Source organism: Lepidochelys olivacea, assembly GCF_965140295.1.
Source record: "Lepidochelys olivacea isolate rLepOli2 genome assembly, chromosome: 1".
Taxonomy (NCBI): domain Eukaryota; kingdom Metazoa; phylum Chordata; order Testudines; family Cheloniidae; genus Lepidochelys; species Lepidochelys olivacea.
In genome coordinates this window covers 120,529,144-120,544,148 of record NC_140411.1, presented here as the reverse complement: position 1 = coordinate 120,544,148, position 15,005 = coordinate 120,529,144, and the positions used below count along the sequence as shown (strand labels likewise).

Sequence of the window (15,005 nt, the reverse complement as noted above, 5' to 3'; positions counted from 1 at the left end):
CTCCCATCAGATTAGAGTTGGGGGAGAAGGGCCGAAATAACTCCTTAAAAATGGAAGACCTTCTTCAGAAAAACTTAAAAATGAATTAACATAAGCCCACTTCACGATCAAGGAGGCAACATAAAAACGCATATACAGAGAGAGACAGAGAAGGAAGAATGATGAGTTACTTAAAAGAAGCTCCTTCCTAAGTGCCAGCCTAAATATTCCCTCCACTCAGGAAACCTGCCAAAGTTTCAAGGCTTATCATTTAATGGGTGGCATAAGAAAACAGGTTTAGGAAGTAAAAGCTTAGAAAGAGCTGCTCAGAATTTTCCAACTCATTTCTTGCCTCCCCACCTCCATTCATTCCATTCCTGCTGTGAGTGATTAGCAGTAGTTCTTCTAAATTTATTTTCCTGACTTTCTGACAACGGTCTGCTGCTGTCTATTACAAAATATTACTTAATTGTTAAATGTGAAAGAAAATAAGAGTGCTTGAACTGCCGCTGCTTTCTATGTCTGTTGTCACAGTATGAATCTTGGGGTGTTTAAATTCTTTAGATTCTCAGAATTTTCATTATAAGTCAGTTGCAGCTGCCGAAGGTGCAATATCATATTTTGGAGTTGTTGGTCATTTTTATTTCTGCCCCTTTTTCCGACAGCCTTTTGTTAAAACCATCTGTTCTCTATCCACCTCTCACCCCCATTTGTAACTCTGTACTGTGGTCCAAAGCAAAACTGCCATTCCATTGCAGACAACTGCAGACACCTGTAAAACATGGAACTTCCATTTAACAGTGTCCATACATGAGTCTGGATTAGCATTTACTCAGATCACATTGGTTGGGTGGAGCAAATGTAACCCATTGTGTTACAGGTCTCCTTCTCTGCCTGATCTGCAGCGGATATGAGTCTGTCAAGCTCCAGCTAGTGAACTTTGGCTTTTAAACTCAAGCTTTACCAGTTCAGGCTTTTAGTTCAATCTCTAGTGTGTTGGGCAGGATGGTGGCTGTCTTGTGGACATTCTGAATGCTTGGTTTTCTTCCTGGCTCCCAAAGCACACCTTTTGGTTAGTCTTTGGTCCTAGAGCACTTGCCCCAGTAGGAGGAGCACACAGCAATGCTTTACTACAGCTACTCTTTGTATATGGAGAGTGTGGGGTTTTGCTTTTCCCTCTTCTTCCTTCCTTTCATGTCTCATCTCTATCCCTTCTAAATATTCCAAAATACAAATATTCCACTGGATGCAAATGTAATAGGTTACACTTTTTATGTTTCCATTTTAACAAAGTATGAGGGGTGAAATCCCAGCCCCACTGAAGTTAAGGGGAGTTCTGCCATTGGTTTCATTATGGCCAAGATTCCATCCAGGATAGAACAATTTAGAAATCTCTGGGAAAATTAGTCCAGCTAGCAGATATTTATACGAGATTACACTGAAACTTGTTCCAGAGATCACCCCTTGCTGGACAATCTCCTGTCTCAAAAGACTGTCCCACAGAATCCTCAAGTGCAACAAGAACAGATCTGCTCCACAATTACTAGATGACTAACTCCATTATTACTACTTGTAATACTGTAGCACCAGGAGGCCCCAGCTGAAAGTAGGGTTCCACTGATGCTATGTGGTATATAAACATATAGAAGGAGATAGTCCCTGCCCTGAAGAGCTTACAGTCTAATGAGACAAAACATATAGAAGGTGGCAGGAAGGAATTATTATTCCAATTTTTCAACTGGGGAACTGAGGCAGAGGAAGATTAAGTGACTTCCCCAAGGTCATATGGGAAGTCAGTGGCAGTCAGGAACTCAAGTCAGATCTCCTCAGTCAAGATTTGAGTCTCAGTTCAGTGTTTTAATTACGAAACCATTACTTCCTTCAGTATCCAACAGATTTTTGTTGGACTCTAGAGTGATACTTAAGATTGTGCTCCAAAGAAGCATGAGGGAGGCAGGGGCACGACATGAGTCCTGCTCTGCACCATCAAGGAGTGCAGTAGCAGGTGAACTTTCCCTGCATATAGGTGAAACCCGAGAATGCTCCCCATGGACTGGTGTAGCTTCACAGCATCCCTCATTCTGATCTGCCTCTAGCAGGAACAGCCCAGACCCCTATGATCTGTGCCGAAGTCATTCTGTGCTTTAACCCTCCCTTTTCTTTTGCACAATTATTTTCTGTAAGATGAATTTTGGAGTTGTGTTTTTTACCTTTAGAAAATGCCTTTTTGTACAGCTTGCAATAACGCTGAAAAATTAATTCTTGGATTTGGGTTTTTCATTTGTTAAGTATTTAGTGTTTGAGATTAAATAAATAATAAATGAGTGAAGCAGCTCACAGGTACAATATATGGAAATATCATCCTGCTCCATTTTGACACCAACCAGTGAAGAGAATGCTTCCTATCAAATACTAATGATGAATTGCAATCATTGCTAAGAATTATTTTGTGACAGAATCTACAACCAAAGATTCATAGATTTTAAGGATAGATCATCTAGTCTAACCTGCAGGATCTCATGGCCCTTAATTTTCATCAGTTACCTTCGTATTGAGCTCCATAGCTTGTGCTTGACTAAGGTAAATAACTTATGTTTGGCTAAAGCATGTCTTACAGAAAGTCATCCAGTCTTGATCTGAAGGTATCAAGAGATGGAGAAACCATTCCTTTTGGTAGTTTTCTCCAATGGCTAATCACTCTCACGATTACAAATCTGTGTCTTATTTCCAATTTGTCTGCTTTCTGCTTCCAGCCATTAGTTCTTTTTGTATTTTCTCTGCCAAATTAAAGAGCTCTTCAGTACCCAATATTGTCTCTCTATGAAGGTATTTATACACCGTAATCAAATCACTTCTCAATCTTCTTTTTGATAAGCTAAACACCTTGAGCTCTTTAAATCTCTCACTGTAAGGCATTTTCTCCAGCCCTTGAATCATTTTTGTGGCTCTTTTGTGCACCCATCACCATTTTTCAACATCCTTTTAAAAATGTGGACAGCAGAATCATACTCAGTATTCCAGTAATGGTCTCACCAATACCATATACATAGGTAAAATCACCTCCTCAGATGGTCCTCACTCATGGATAGGGTTGCCTAGTGGTCAGGGCTTAGGCCTTCCAAACAGCAGGGCGGGGAAATTGGTAGGGGTACCCAAACCTTCTCACCCACTGGGCTCTGGCCCAGGGCTCTCTGAGGGCTAGCAAAGATCTGACAGCCCGGGGCACCTTCTGTCCTCCCTGGGCCACTTCCTACCACCTCACAGTTGTCCAAAGTTCACAGTCTGTGCTAGGGGATGTGCAGGAGGTCAGCTCACCGCTTTGCACCTCCTTGTGGCTGTGCTTGGCATGGTAGCTCCCTCCATCTTGGGGCAGTAGCTGCCTTCTCCTGTGGCGTGGCCCCTAAATCTCTCCCCTGTTGGGGTAGTCCATAAACCAAACAAGGGGAAATAACACAAACAAACTGAGTCCATATGACAGAGAGAAGAAAATGCCTCCCTCTCAGAGTGCACATGAAACAGGTTCTCCCTTCCCTCAGGGAGGGACCTTTGGGCAGTTGTTGTAGGGAGAGATCCTGCCTTCCCTCAGCTCTTCTCTTGGGAGCTGTGAGTTGCAGGTCTTCTCTCTTCCCTGGTCTGCTTCCAAATGAGCTGTTCTGCTCCCTTTTAACCCCTCCTTCAGTCTGTGCATCTCCTGGCATGGTGGGTTGGGGCTGGCTGATCCGAGAGCAACTCCTTAACCCCTTGTTGCTCAGTGTGGGGTTTGTATACCAGTCATACCTCCCTGTTCCTAGTCACTACTCCATGTACATCCAAAGATTGTGTTAGCCCTTTTTGACACAGTACTACACTGGGAACTTTTGTTCAGCTGCTTGTCCATAATGACCCATAGATCCTTTTCAGAATCACTGCTTTCCAGGATACAGTCCCCTATCCTGTAGGCATGGCCAGCTTTCCTTGTCCCTGTATGTATAACTTTGCATTTCACTGTATTAAAACACACTTTGCTTGAATGAGCCTAGCTTACCAAGTGATCCAGATAATTCTGTATGACTACCCTGTCCATATCAATATTTACAATGCCACCACTTTGTGATCCACAAATTTTATCAGAAGTGGTTTTTTACTTACTTTCAGAAATGTTGAACACAATTAAGCCAAGTACCAATCACTGCAGAACCCCAATATAAGCATCCCCATTCAGTAATGATTCCCCGGTAATGACTACCTTTGGATCCGTCAACTTGCCAGTTATTAATCTACTTACTGTGTGCTTTATTGATACTATATAGTGCTGATTTTTTAATCAGAATTTCAATAAGCCAAACACCTTATAAAACTCTATTACATCTCCACAGTTATCATTATCAACCAAACTTCTAATCTCCTCAATAAATGAAATCAGGGCTGTTTGACAAGACCTATTTTCCATACAAGTATGTTGCCTGACATTAATTATATTCCTATACTTTAATTCTTTATCAGCTGAACCCCATAACCGCTTTTCCATTATTTTGCTCAGGACTGATGTCAGGCTAACCAGACTATAATTACCCAGGTTGTCATGCTTGCCCTTTTTGAATATTGGCACAACATTAGTACTCTCTTAGTCTTTTCCTGGTATATCAAGATTTATTAAAAATGAACATCAGAGATCTCCTCAGCCAGTTTTTTAAGGACTCTTTGGGCCTTCAGATTTAAAAACGTGTATCCCTTGTAGACGTTGCTGAACACCCTCCTTGGAAAGTGCGTCCTTATCCTAGTGTGCTACAAGCACATCATCCTGCTTCTTTTCAAGCACAGAACAGTCAGATTTACTGAACACTGCTGCCTTTTCTTAATGTTTACTAACAATTTTACCATCTCCATCTAATAATGGGCCTATCCCATTGCTACCATGTCTTTTGCTCTGATTTACTTAAAAACCTCTTTTTTATTGTACTTAGTCCTGCCAGCCATGGACTTTTCACTCACAGTCTCATTTATATGGATTATTATATGGGTCACATTTGAAACCCAATGACCAGCAAATGAAAAGCTCTGTATCCGGTCACTAGTCCCTTGAGCCATCCAGTCTCTGGCACACACAGCCCTGCGCTGCATGCAGCTTGTGACTAAATAAGAATGTATTTATCCAGCCTACTTAACAATCTATTGCAGTGGCATTAAACATTGAGCATGCAAATGGAAAGCAGAGGAGAAAATCTTGTTATCTGTGGTATAAAAACTATTAAATGGTTATTAAACATTGCTGCATGATCCCCAAGCTAGAGCATTCCCATAAATTCAGCTTTATTGGTGAATAGACAATTTACATAACACCCACAATATATTTGGAATTTTTCAATATAAAATTAACAAAAAGGAAAAATAGGATAAAATAGGGAGGAAGGGGGAAAAAAGAAAAACCAAAAACCCAATAAGTTTCAGTAAAACAACTCAATAACATTTTCAAAATCAGTTCCTTTCAAACTGAAAATGTTTTTGAAACTTTGAAAAAATGTCATCTCCCCCACCCCAGTTTTCGACTTGCTCTACCCATTGGATTGAGTGGAAGATGGACTATCTTAAATGGTTAAGGACTGTGCACTTTTGGAAACCACACTTGAACGCCCAGCCTCTCAGTATAGAATCAGCCATGTTCACCATCTATCTGTGCACATACAATGAGCAACATTAAAAAAATCAACCTGTGCCAGCTATTAACACACTTGTGCTGGGGCTGCGCGACTGTAAGGTCTCCCATGTAGTTGCTCTATGCCGATGAGAGAGAGCTCTCCTGTCAGCATAACTAAACCACCCCCATCAAGTGGCGAGAGCTATGTTGGCAGCAGAGCGTCTCCCGCCGACATAGCGCTGTCCACACCAGAGCTTCTGTCAGTGTAACTTTTGTCAGTCAGGAGGGTGTTTTTTCACATCCCTGAGTGACATAAGTTTTACCAATAAAAGTGCTAGTGTAGACATAGCCTGAGATACAACATATTTTTCTGTACTTACAATAGGGGCTAACTTTGCAGTATATGTTGGTAAATGTTAACTTTTTAATAGCAGCCATTATCTATGATGCTGAGTGTAAAGCAAACAAGTTTTCTACAGTGAAAATGTCCAATAGTTGAATTAAATTCTCAGAAAGCTTCTAACATCTTAGGGCAACACTGGATTTGCCATGTTATATTGAACAACTAGTTCACCTAATCCAGCATTCTACCTTTGGCAACTGCAAATATATGGAACACCAATATCTGAGGCATTGGTAGCCAATTCACGTAGTTACCGCTGAAGAGCTGTATACATAGAAAAAATTCTTCCTGGCCCCTAAACGTCACCCAGTAAAGGCCTTGAAGCATGAGATATGATTGCTATTTTTTGGACACTTTTTATTAAGGTACCCAACAAATCAACTTAACTGTAAGGGTAAGCTAATCAGAAGCCCCCACCTTAGACAAAAAGATGTTGGTAGCCCTGCCTAGAAGTTTTAGACTGTATATGTGGAACGGCTTTTACTGAGTACTGTTTTAGGTAAGGGGGCATGCATGTGGGTGTGTGTAGGAAGGTAGAACACAAAACCACACAGAGAGAGAGAGAGAGGAGCCAGCCAGAAGAAATCCAAGCAGGACTTTCTGGTGATTTCTACACAGGAATGTAGAATGTTCTCCTAAAATTAATGTTCTCCTAAAATTCTGATCCACAGCCCATTGGGGTCAATAGGAACCTTTGCATTGAATTCAAAGTGCTTTGATCATAATCTAATTCATAAGAGTTCTGTTATGGTTTGAAAGGTCCAGGGACACTGGAAATACAGGCATCTTTATGTATGAATTAAAATGTCACTCTTCTATAAATATTAGTAAGTATTAGTGTTAAGTTTTCACATTTTGTTTCTTTGAGATGGTTTCTTAGGTTTTTGTACAGCATATATGATTTCTGTTCCTTTGCTATGACATGCTATTCCTAGTGTAAATAAAACTATTATCAGTTTTACCAGCTGCCATGTTTCTTATAAATGGAGGATAAAGAGGCTAAGTTGGTCCACCCCAAGCTACATTACATTAGAAACAGAAGTATAGAAAGGGTATCAAAAGAATTCAAAGCTGGAACTCAACTGAGCAGTGAAGACAACTGTGTACATGAAACAAAGCAAGACTTCAAAATCTACATAATCCAAACAGGCTAGCCACTGTGAGGAATATTTGTGACAGACAACTGAAAACTGAAACCTTTCAGTGTTTTCTTGTAATGGTTTTCCCTGCCATTTCCTGGAAGCCCATTACATTTTTCATTTCCACCCTTATTCGTTATAGCTTCATTCAGTTTTAATATAGTTATAAATGGGATTAAATATAGACTGTAGCAGTCTGCTCCTTTTAAATAAATAAAAAGAAATCCTGTCTGTAATAATAAGTGCATCATCCATCTGGGAGGCCTCTAGTAAAATTTCAACAGGTATTTGTCACTCCTTCATGTAAACAGTATTCTAGACAAGGTAAGCAATTACCCCTTCTATCAGTATTGTTAGTAAAGAGACAAGGTAGTAGTTGGAAAAGCTCCGCAGTGCGCACACTGAACCCACAGGTTTATCTGAGCAGATTGAGAGAAAATTATTTTTAAAGAAAAACAAACAGCAATTGGCTACTGTTAAACTAAACATGTCATCTGATTTTAATAGACTGCCAGTATGCAGAAGAGTCTTAGCAAGCCTAGGCTTTTTACTCCTAATTCACAGAGAAAAATGGAATTAGAAATAACTTCACTGTAAGAGTGCTGTTGCAGAACGATGAAGAGAACACATCGGACACCCCATTTTTTAAACCCACCTGCCCACACACATTTTCGTAATGTAAAAAGAGCAGAGCCTCTCTCCACATTTCTAGGGGAATATGAAAGGCATTTTGCACAAGAATGGACTTTTATTGCTTTCTCTTTCACTAACAGACAGGGTTGCACATACAGTAGAAAGGGCAATTCTGCAACACTTGGGTAGTAATAAAATTATAATAAAAAAACTCACTGCCAAAATAATTTCAATAATATTATTATTACATAATACATGCCAACTCCTAATTGTCATTATATTTAATTAATATTGAAATAATATGGTGTGAAATACTTCATTCAGTGCATGACATGAGAAGAGAACAAGATGTAAAGAAGATTTGCAGTGCGGCAGGCTGACGTGCCACTGTTTTGTAGTGATGGGTGGCTGCGGTTTTGTTTTTGCAGTGTAGACATACCCTTAGGTCTTAATCCCGCAAGCTTCTCTGCTCATGTGGAACCCTGTGCCTATGTGTAGCCTCAGTGAGGTCTGTGCAGGCAGATCACTTTGTTGGCAAACAGCTTTGTTGACTTTGGTGGGGGCTATGTAGGCACAAGAGTTTGCCTGGGTGGAGCAGCTTCCAAGTTTCAGGAGTTAATGCGTTCAGTTCAGATTGTGGATGTTCGCTGTTTAGGCATCACTGTTCTTGTATGGACTAGTTTCATACCTAGCACATTTTGAATATTTTCACAAGCGTGATACCCTAAGAAAAACACGTTAGAAGATGGTACATTAGTGATATTATTTTCTTTTCTCTCCTGTGCTTTAGGCTAGATTTCCAGCTTATCTGCCCAAAATAAGTACATGGACTTATGGTATGTCTACATAGGTATAAAAAAAAACAGCGGCTGGCCCAGGTCAGCTGACTTGGTTTCACATGCTCAGACTCCGGGAGGGCTGAAAAATTGCTGTGTAGATGTCTGGACTTGGGCTGGAGTCCAAGCTCTGGGACCCTGTGAGTATGGAGGGTCCCAGAGCTTGGACTCCAGCCCAAGCCTGAACATCTACACAGCAATTTTTAGCCCTACAGCCCGAGCCCTGTGACCCCAAGTCAGCTGATCTGGGCCAGCCACAGTCATGCAATGGGGTTTTTGTCCCCATGGAGACATACTCTAGGGTGTGATTGGAATAACAGAGCCTTGGTGGGATAACTCACATGACTGGAGTACTGTCATGGATAGATCTAAACTGTTCAGGAAGGACAGGCAGGGCAGAAAAGGTGGGGGAGGTGCACTGTATGTAAGGGAGCAGTATGACTGCTCAGAGCTCCAGTATGAAACTGCAGAAAAACCTGAGTGTCTCTGGATTAAGTTTAAAAGCGTGAGCAACAAGGGTGATGTCATGGTGGGAGTCTGCTATAGACCACCGGACCAGGGGGATGAGGTGGACAAGGCTTTCTTCCGGCAACTAACGGAAGTTACTAGATCGCAGGCCCTGGCTCTCATGGGAGACTTCAGTCACCCTGATATCTGCTGGGAGAGCAACACAGCAGTGCACAGACAATCCAGGAAGTTTTTGGAAAGTGTAGGGGACAATTTCATGGTGCAAGTGCTGGAGGAACCAACTAGGGGCAGAGCTCTTCTTGACCTGCTGCTCACAAACCAGGAAGAATTAGTAGGGGAAGCAAAAGTGGATGGGAACCTGGGAGGCAGTGACCATGAGATGGTCGAGTTCAGGATCCTGACACAAGGAAGAAAGGAGAGCAGCAGAATACAGACCCTTGACTTCAGAAAAGCAGACTTTGACTCCCTCAGGGAACTGATGGGCAGGATCCCCTGGGAGAATAACATGAGGGGAAAAGGAGTCCAGGAGAGCTGGCTGTATTTTAAAGAATCCTTATTGAGGTTACAGGGACAAACCATCCCTATGTGTAGAAAGAATAGTAAATATGGCAGGCGACCAGCTTGGCTTCACAGTGAAATCCTTGCTGATCTTAAACACAAAGAAGAAGCTTACAAGAAGTGGAAGATTGGACAAATGACCAGGGAAGAATATAAAAATATTGCTTGGGCACGCAGGAGTTAAATCAGGAAGGCCAAATCACACCTGGAGTTGCAGCTAGCAAGAGATGTTAAGAGTAACAAGAAGGGTTTCTTCAGGTACGTTAGCAACAAGAAGAAAGTCAAGGAAAGTGTGGGCCCCTTACTAAATGAGGGAGGCAACCTAGTGACAGAGAATGTGGAAAAAGCTAATGTACTCAATAGTTTTTTTGCCTCTGTCTTCACAAACAAGGTCAGCTCCCAGACTACTGCACTGGCCAGCACAGCATAGGGAGGAGGCGACCAGCCCTCTGTGAAGGAAGAAGTGGTTCGGGACTATTTAGAAAAGCTGGACGAGCACAAGTCCATGGAGCCAGATGCGCTGCATCCGAGAGTGCTAAAGGAGTTGGCGGATGTGATTGCAGAGCCATTGGCCATTATCTTTGAAAACTCATGGCAATCGGGGGAGATCCCGGACGACTGGAAAAAGGCTAATGTAGTGCCCATCTTTAAAAAAGGGAAGAAGGAATATCCTGGGAACTACAGGCCAGTCAGCCTCACCTCAGTCCCTGGAAAAATCATGGAGCAGGTCCTCAAGGAATCAATTCTGAAGCACTTAGAAGAGAGGAAAGTGATCAGGAACAGTCAGCATGGATTCACCAAGGGCAAGTCATGCCTGACCGACCTGACTGCCTTCTATGATGAGATAACTAGGTCTTTGGATATGGGGAAAGCGGCGAACATGATATTTCTTGACTTTAGCAAAGTTTTTGACATGGTCTCCCACAGTATTCTTGCCAGTAAGTTAAAGAAGTATGGGCTGGATGAATGGACTATAAAGTGGACAGAAAGCTGGCTAGAACGTCAGGCTCTACGGGTGGTGATCAACCGCTCAATGCCTAGTTGGCAGCCGGTATCAAGTGGAGTGCCTCAGGGGTGTGTCCTGGGCCGCTTTTGTTCAACATCTTCATTAACGAGCTGGATGATGGGATGGATTGCACCCTCAGCAAGTTCACAGATGACACTAAGCTGGGAGGAGAGTTAGATACGCTGGTGGGTAGGGATAGGATACAGAGGGACCTAGACAAATTAGAGGATTGGGCCAAAAGAAATCTGATGAGGTTCAACAAGGACAAGTGCAGAGTCCTGCACTTAGGACGGAAGAACCCAATGCACAGCTACAGACTAGGGACCGAATGGCTAGGCAGCAGTTCTGCAGAAAAGGATCTAGGGGTTACAGTGGACGAGAAGCTGTATATGAGTCAACAGTGTGCTCTTGTTGCAAGAAGGCTAATGGCATTTTGGGCTGTATAAGTAGGTGCATTGCCAACAGATCAGGGGACGTGATTGTTCCCCTCTATTGGACATTGGTGAGGCCTCATCTGGAGTACTGTGTCCAGTTTTGGGCCCCACACTATAAGAAGGATGTGGAAAATTGGAAAACGTCCAGCGGAGGGCAACAAAAAAGATTAGGGGACTGGAACACATGACTTATGAGGAGAGGCTGAGGGAACTGGGATTGTTTAGTCTGTGGAAGAGAAGAATGAGGGGGGATTTGATAGCTGCTTTCAACTACCTGAAAGGGGGTTCCAAAGAGGATGGATCTAGACTGTTCTCAGTGGTAGCAGCTGACAGAACGAGGAGTAATAGTCTCAAGTTGCAGTGGGGGAGGTTTAGGTTGGATATTAGGAAAACCTTTTTCACTAGGAGGGTGGTGAAGCACTGGAATGTGTTACCTAGGGAGGTGGTGGAATCTCCTTCCTTAGAAGTTTTCAAGGTCAGGCTTGACAAAGCCCTGGCTGGGATGATTTAGTTGGGGATTGGTCCTGCTTTGAGCAGGGGGTTGGACTAGATGACCTCCTGAGGTCCCTTCCAACCCTGAGATTCTATGATTCTATGAAAGTCTACAGTGAAATGTAAGCCCAGGGTTTGAACTCAGGCTCAAACCTAACCCCCCTTCTGTCTACACACAAATCACGCTAACCCAGGGCTCATACCCAGCGTCCCAGGACCCCACAAGGGTGGAAGGTCCAAGTGTGAGTCAAGCGTGGGACCCAGTGTTCAAGTCCTATTTTCTTTGCACTTTCCACTGGACCCACGCTCTGGGAGTCTGCCAAAAGTATCCCACAATCCTACAGGCAGACTATTTTTGTCCTCTGGACAGTTAAGTTTGGTGGACAGTCGAGTTTTCCCACACTGTACCGTGTACAAAGGGCTAGAATGGCTACATTTTGGGAGGATGCTAGTAAATCTGGGATATGGGTGGCTGGACTCAGGCCTGCATAAATCACTGTAGACACTGGAGCCCCAGGTTGAGACCCAAAGTTCAACAATTCCTAACCTTGTGTTGATGTGTACATACTCAAGCCTTAGGTTAACAAAACCAGGTCTGCACACTCGAGTTCTACTAACCCTGGGCTTACATCATTGTGTACACATACCATTACCCTTTCCTCTTGGGGAATAGATTTTTTACTCCATCCAGTCTCAAGAGAAAAAAAGAATCAGAAATTATTTGAAAGTACTATATATGTCCCAGAAATAGCAATTTTGTGTCTCCTGACATAACAGTTGGCTCTCTGATAGCAAAGGCGGAGCTATTATGATCTCAGCTACAGCTGCCTATACATTAGGACAATAAACATTCACTTGTCTTCTTGCTTTTCTGTCTATTCAAGCAGAATAGTCCATTAAGAAAAACAAAATAAAATAAAGGCTCTAGCAGTATCCAATCTTGCTTGTATCACCAGTGCTGTAAATGGAAAACAGAACTTTATTCTTATTTACAACAAATTGATTAAATCTCAATCGTTTTATTTCAGGTGAGGCCCCATCATGATGTTGAAAGGAGAAAAGAGCGCTACAACAAGTGCAACCAGGTAGAGTTCTCAAATTCTGTAAGAGATGGCCATTGAATCTAGGGTGGAAAAGTGACCACGAGCTGTTCAAACAGTGCCACTGGCTATCATAGGTATCAGAATATGATTCCCCGAGAACTGTATTGAAAGGGAGAGTGTTCTAAAGATGAGAGCTGATACTAACAGGAAGTACATGGTATCACAGACCCGCAGGGTTAATTGATACTATGGTAAAAGTGCTTGAAATCTGCTGGAGCCTTGTCTACACTAGGACTCCCACCAGTGCTAACACCATTGCTGCTGATCTGGTTGTACCATTGATATGACTTTGTTGTTAAAATTCCTTATTGCAGATACAGCCCAGGTCGGTGGGGAGAGATGGGTATCAGCCACCCCACAACATTGTGGCTACAGCACCTCTGAGTGTGTCTCGTTCATACCATGCTGATATCACCATGCAATTCTTTAAAAATATAATTTTGCTGTGGGTCAAAATGGGAAACTTCACATTCGTCAGTAATAAACTCTTTCAAACCCCATAGCAGCAGAAATAAATAACTGATGATTGCTCCTTCTGATATTGGAAGGGTTTTATTCCCACCATTTACAGGCTATACATGGCACGCAGAGATACACTACTTAGCATGCAGTATCCATCAGAAAATATTAAGCATATTTTACTTCAAAAATTAATTTTTGGTCAAATCAAGACATTACCTCTCACAAATAAATCATGCTATGTTTCCATTTTAATGTCTCTTTTTAAATATACACAAGGGAATAACTCTCATAACTCAGTTGACACCCAGTATCTTATGAGTTATAGGTCATTGTTTCATATGAGGAAATCAATTGAATTGCATGTTACACTGCTATACGCTATTATGAATTCTCCATCTCTCATCATTCACGCTTGTGTCAGCATTTCCATTATAAACCTCTGTTTTCTGGATTTTTTTCTTTTTATCACCACTCTTAAATTTTCCTCTGGACACTAGCTTGGCATGCTGGCAATACCACACTGGTAGTTTGTGAGAAAAAGTCTCATTTCAGGGCCATTCCATGACTCAAAAGTGATATTTCATGGCTGTAATGTCACCTCAAGAAAATATGACTTTTTAACTAATAAGACTGAGGTATAAAAAGGAAATAAACTCAGTTGTATTTTGACTGGCAGCTGAGTCCAGCTGCCCAACTATTCACTGTCTGAAATCAACCCGTAAGAATAAATAATATCCGATAACACACACTTCTAGTAGGCTAAAATCTTTGAAAAAGGTGAACACTCCCAAAGAATCCCTAAGTTCATTTGTGTACAGCCAAATTCTAGTTATAATCTTGTGAGATGTGACACTGCATCAACTAGGTTGACTCAGATTGCAAAAGTGCTTGAAATTAACCTTGCTTAGCGTCTGAACAGCATCCACAAAACCAGCAGTCATTTCTTTGATTTTTTTTTCTGCTCATGAACTGTTAATCGAAGCTTTCTGCAACGTGATTTATTTTAATATTTTGCTCTCATTCTTTCTCAGACTGTGGTCCACAGAGATAGGCTAGGAGCTAATATATCTCTTACTTTATATTACAGAAGTGTTGCAAGGCTAATAAGTTAAAAGTGTGTGTACAGCATTTTGAGACTGATGTCAGGTGCTACAGCAGAACCTCAGAGTTACAGACACCTCGGGAATGGAGGTTGTTCGTAACTGAAATATTCGTAACTCTGAACAAGACGGTAAGGACTTCAGACATTGGGGTGGCAGGGGGAGAGAGGGAGGCTGCAACTGCAGGATGTGTGTGGTCAGGTCAGGGCTCCAGGGAGGGGGGGCTCAGGGCTTCTTACCTTCAGGGCACCAGGGCTCCAGGCTTCTGCCCCGCAGGAGCACTGAGGCTCAGGGCTTTAGAACTAGCGGGGAGTGCTGGGGCTTGGGGCTTCAGCCCTGCAGCTCCACTCCTGGTTTCAGCCTCATGGGGGGAACCGGGGCTCAAGGCTCCCCACAGCTCTGCTCCTGGTCTGAGCCGGGGGGCGGGGAAGGGCCAGGGCTCAGAGGTTTAGCTATGGGGGGGCGCTGGAGCTGAAACCAGGAGCAGAACTGCAGGGAGCCCCAGAGCTCCCCCGGTAGCTAAAGCCCTAAGCCCCAGTGCCCGCCCCTGCCCCCCTCCCCCCGCGGGGTTGCAGCCCCAACCCCACAGTGGCTGAAGTCTGGAGCCTCCCCCGCCCCCACAGCTGAAGCCCTGAGCCCAGCAGGGCTAACGTCCTGAGGCTTCCCTACTGGGCCCTGGAGTTTTGATAGTATGTTGCAGGGGGGGCCTCATAAAGAAAAAGGTTGAAAACCCCTGCAGCACAGTATTTGCTGGGGTTTTTTTTGTCTCTGCTGCTTC

At 42.9% G+C, this 15,005-nt stretch overlaps 1 protein-coding gene across 3 annotated transcripts in view; it reads right to left on the bottom strand.

The window, feature by feature from the left end:
• Positions 1–15,005, bottom strand: part of AFF3 (ALF transcription elongation factor 3) — a 478,017-nt gene that overhangs the window by 136,299 nt on the left and 326,713 nt on the right. The gene's annotated exons all lie outside the window — the stretch shown is intronic.